The following is a 4,929-nucleotide window of genomic DNA, read 5'->3' on the forward strand; positions in this document are numbered from 1 at the left end:
CTATGCTGCTCATTGTAACTGGGTTGCCTATTGCCAAATTTGATCTTTTCATGATAGTTTACTAAATAATAAACTCAGATTTTCTGTTATGGCCCAAGTACAGTCCTTTTTGCAGCTAAAAATGGCTATTTCTGGAAATTCAAAATGGCGGACAATGATGGAGGAGATCCCCCTTTGTATGTATGAAAAGTGCAATTTTTCCAGTCATAATGAATACTTAGAATTTGATGGTGGTGGTAAGTATTCATGAAAAAGGTAACATTAGTGAATGAGTAGCATGAATTCTGGAAATAAACAACTATAAATCTTGCAGTGTCCCTTTAATGACAGAGGTTTTTAAAAAAAAAAAAAAAAACACACACACACACACACACACCTTGCTTTCTGATCAGGCCTAGCCTAGAGAGAGAGAGTTTCCCTATTGCCAAGGCGGCCACCTTGACCTGAAAAGATAGATTCCCTGTTGTTAACGTAGGCCTAATTTCTAAAGATAGATATAGATACATATGCATGCCTGGTTTTAAATTAACAACCGGTCAAATGCTGGTGATAATTCAGGTTCTTAATTCATTCGGCAGTTATATTTTCTTTGTTTTGTTTTTACTTTGTTACAGTTTTTGCCTAGGCTACTGCTTAAACACTAAAGGCTGATGACCAAAGTAGCATATTGTTCAGTTGTTGGTACTATAACACATGCTGCTTTACCTTAATCAAAAGTCTAGCATTACACTTTCATACCAGCTTTGCAAAGCACTTGTTCCTTTACGCAACACACACACTCCGGCTGTCTGCACACCATTTTATACACAAGACACTTTGTTCAAAAGTAAATTCTCAGAGTGTCATTGTGAAAACACGTCTGTTAAAAAAAACAAAACGCACTGGATGTATGACGAGATTTAGACACAGACAATAAAACACATGCACTGTTTTCAACCATTTGATGATCTGGCTATTAGGCCCATGTCCCCCGGCGCTGTTGAGTTTCAGCAACTTCTGAATGTGTGCTCTGAGTATGGGGTTGAGTTTGATGTAGGCCTACAGTACAATGCAAAAAAGTGTTATGTTCAGGATCTTAAGTCTTTCCAACGTTTTACCTGTCAGGGCAATCACTGTGTGTCAAGCAGTACAAAATATCTTGGGCATAGTATCGCTGACAAGTTGGAAGATGATGCTGACATGTAGGCCTACAGACAGGGACAAGTGTAGTGTATGCCAAACATGTTTGTAAGATTTCAAGAAGGTTACACAGGCCTGCACAAATAGTCAAAATGTCATCAACATGTTTTAATCAACCTGGAATTACATTACTCAAAATTTTGAAGCATTTTAACCTTCTTATTGCACGTTCAACATGAATTCGGACATTGGCGAGACGGCGGGTTCTTGTGACTTCATGTTCTGATAGTTGTGTACATCCACGTGTAAATGCTGGAATAGCCAATGTCACTCCTGGAGGAAGAACATCTCCAATTGTGAATCCCCGGTCTGTCAAAATCTGATCACCAGAAATCCACAGTTTAAGATAAAAGTGTCACTAGCTCTGCCACCAAACAGTTTTGACACATACATCACAAAACCATTGGGGGCTATGCAATAGAGGACTTTGTAGGTGTTGTGATGCTTATAGTTGCTGTATGTTTTTGCTCTTTTCCCCAAGTTCTTCGGTCTTTGGACAAATATTTCAGTGCAATCTATGATGCATGTTGCATTGGGATAGTGTTCAAGAAAACTTGAGGGTCTTACTCTATTCAGAGTGTCTCGAGGGAGCCAAAAAATAAGATTTTCCCTTGTGAAATTGGCAAGTGTTGCTCTCCACATTGCGGACATATCACAGGCTGTAGCCAAGCCGAAGCCTCATTAGGACCAGCACTTAGCTGTTCATGGACTGGTAATTTGAACGTCTTCGACTGTGGAAGAAAGCCAATGATGGTGTTCAAAAGTTGCCAAAAGCTGATGATGTCTAGTCCAGTGTAAAGTTTTGACACTTTATCATCCATGTCATGATCTGACAGTGATGGTGTAGGATCGGTTTGTGTGCTTGCATCTTTTGTTGACTTCATCGAACAACAATCATGATCACTACGCTCTGGCCACTGAGTGCCAACATCACATTGGTGTGGAGACAGACTATCCTCCAAGCTATGCCCTACTTCGGTGTCAGAATCTGTCACAGGAGGCTCATCACATGGTCTCTCTGTTGGGGGCTGGAGACATCTCCTCTTTGGGGTGGTCTTCCACATGACGGTGCTTTCTGAGAATAAATATAAGAAGGAACAAAAAACACCAACAGCTTTTAAAAACAGTTAATTACAACGCCACTGTCCTACAGAACACTTTAAATCTCACTTCACATTGCTTTATATTACAATTAGCAGATGTAAACTCTTGCATGGAATAATAAGACACAAGTGTTGAAAGGCAATTTAGGTACATAAAAGCAGTGGCTTAAGGAGAGAAAGCATAACAACTAAGAGTCAAGAACTAAGTTAAGAAAATGTGTGTGTGTGTTTTTTTTTTTTTTTTTTTTTTATTTTTTTTTTTAGCCTAGATTAAAAAGTAGTGGCAGATGGGAGAGAGTCTAACGTCTGGAGGCAAATCGCTCCAAAAGTACTTTAACAACATATGGTTAAGGTAATTAAGAAAAAAGCACTTAAGTTATTTGTTATATACATGTAAACTTACACTATATTCATATCCCATATTATGGGATATGGGTGTTCCTGCGTTGGTCTGCCGTCAGGGAAGTGTACTCCACACACCTAAGGAGGGTGGGAATAAGATGAGATAAAAAAATATATAATTGGCTGTTACACATGAAACAGAAAATTATCTTTGCCATGGCTGCAGTCATTCTCACAGACATTAGACAAAATACAGGACAAAGCAAGACATGTACACTGAGGTTGGATAGCGAAAATTATCTTTTGTTGAGGAAGGGTTATTTTCAGTCTGGGTGTTGGGGGACATGTCCATAGGCCTACCACTTTTGAGATGAACCTAGCTTGTCCCCACCACTTTATTTCCAATAGAATGGCAAACATTATTACAAATACAAACATGCTGGTCAATTTATGAGATGAAAATAAAATTGGGGTAGGTTATGGACAAAACAAAAGCTACCAAAACCTAGCCTGACTTCTTATTAAAGTCAGTCACACAACCTGGCTAGCTTTGCCAAAACTCCGCTAGCATAACAAAAGAATTAGCTAAATTGCCAGGGTCACATTTCCATTTCAAAGGGCACACATACACAAATAATCGTAAATAAACACAGAAATGTACCATGGCACACAGCACAGATAACCATGGGGCTCATGGTGCTACCAAAACCTAGCCTGACTTCTTATTAAAGTCAGTGTAACCTGGCTAGCCTTGCCAAAACTCCGCTAGCATAACAAAATAATTAGCTAAGTTACCAGGGTCACATTTTCATTTCAAAGGGCACACACATACACAAATAATCGAAAATAAGCACACAAATGTACCATGACACACAGCACAGATAACCATGGGGCTCATGGTGCTCTTCCCAATCCTGGGGAAACTTAGGTATTAATGAAAGAATGCTAAATAATAGTAACTAGCGTTAGCTAGCCAAGCTAAATAATTGTTGCCACCAGTTTACATAGACACTGGCTCACAATACTTAACTACACTAACCACCTAGAAATAAAAATACATACCCTTGAATACTTGTTTGGGGGCAAAGTCCTTTCGGTGTACGTTTTTAATCCACATCTTGCGAATGTCTTCATCCTCAGCACGGCCGGGGAAGCGGTGTACACCGTAGGGCACACAACATGGACAATCCTCTTTAAACTGTGGACTATGAAGCGCACATACGCTCTTTTTCCACATTTTTAGCTTTCTGCTGTTATTGTTACATCCGATTACGGCACACGTTAGTCCAGATCCAGACATATTTGTACAAAGATGATGTGAAAGTCAGTAACTTCATACGCTTCCGAGTTTACGTCAGGGAGCACTTCAGTAATGGCTCTACTTCCAGTTATTTATACAGATCTATGGTGGCTTCGCACTAGTAGCCTGCTCTGCGTAATAGAAGCGCAATGTCTTCAACCTTACGCTCGAACGCCGGCTGATGTGATTGGCTGAGCACATTTGTGTGTCAAATACCGTCAGGACAGTCTCAAAAATCCACACACAAATACAATGGAAGTCACAAATGTGTATAGGGCTTGCGAATATATGTAGACCGGTTTGCAAATTAATAGAACTGCGCTGGCATTTGTGAATGGGGTTACATTCATTTGTGCATCATGAATTATATTTGTGAATGTTGTTACATTTGTTTGTGGATCATGAAATGTATGAATTATATTTGCGAATGTTATTACATTTGTTTGTGGATCACGAAATATATTGGTGAGTGGTGTGACATTCATTTCTTAATAATGATACTGATCTCTCTCCATATGGATAACACCTGGCCATGTAAGCAGTTACTGCTTCTCGACTTCCACCATCGTTACCGCTTTCCCTGGTATTTTCCTGAGTGGTGGGCTGAGGATAGCGGGGGTCAAATGTGTCCTCCATCCAATTGGTGTGGGGTGCATCTTTTTCTATAACGCAAAAGTTATGGAGTGCACAGCATGTTGCTATCACTTTCGGGGTGAAGGTGAAATGGAACTCGCTCTGCTTCAGCAGCACCCTCCACCTGGCCTTCAGCATCCCAAAAGTGTTCTCCACACCCACCCGAGCAGGACTTAGATGTAGGTTGAAGGACAACTGCTCTGGTGTCAATGCTGGGGAGTGTTTGTAGGCCTTCACCAACCACCTCAGCAAAGGATAGGCAGGGTCTCCAATGATTAGCAGAGGGACTTCCTGGCCCTCAATTGTCTTCACACACTGTAACAGGGGAATATAAATCAAATTATAATTCAGCACAGACAAACCCAGGTCAGT

The 4,929-nt window shown here is 40.4% G+C and overlaps 1 long non-coding RNA gene across 1 annotated transcript; it reads right to left on the bottom strand.

The window, feature by feature from the left end:
- Window positions 1-342: 342 nt before the first annotated feature.
- LOC134443911 (uncharacterized) lies at window positions 343-4,428 on the bottom strand. Its single transcript, XR_010033775.1, has 3 exons — window positions 3,687-4,428; window positions 2,686-2,762; window positions 343-2,254 (listed from the first exon to the last, which is right to left on the bottom strand). It is a non-coding gene; the product is annotated as an uncharacterized LOC134443911 (long non-coding RNA).
- Window positions 4,429-4,929: the final 501 nt, after the last annotated feature.

This window comes from Engraulis encrasicolus, unplaced genomic scaffold (assembly GCF_034702125.1).
Source record: "Engraulis encrasicolus isolate BLACKSEA-1 unplaced genomic scaffold, IST_EnEncr_1.0 scaffold_396_np1212, whole genome shotgun sequence".
Classification (NCBI taxonomy): domain Eukaryota; kingdom Metazoa; phylum Chordata; class Actinopteri; order Clupeiformes; family Engraulidae; genus Engraulis; species Engraulis encrasicolus.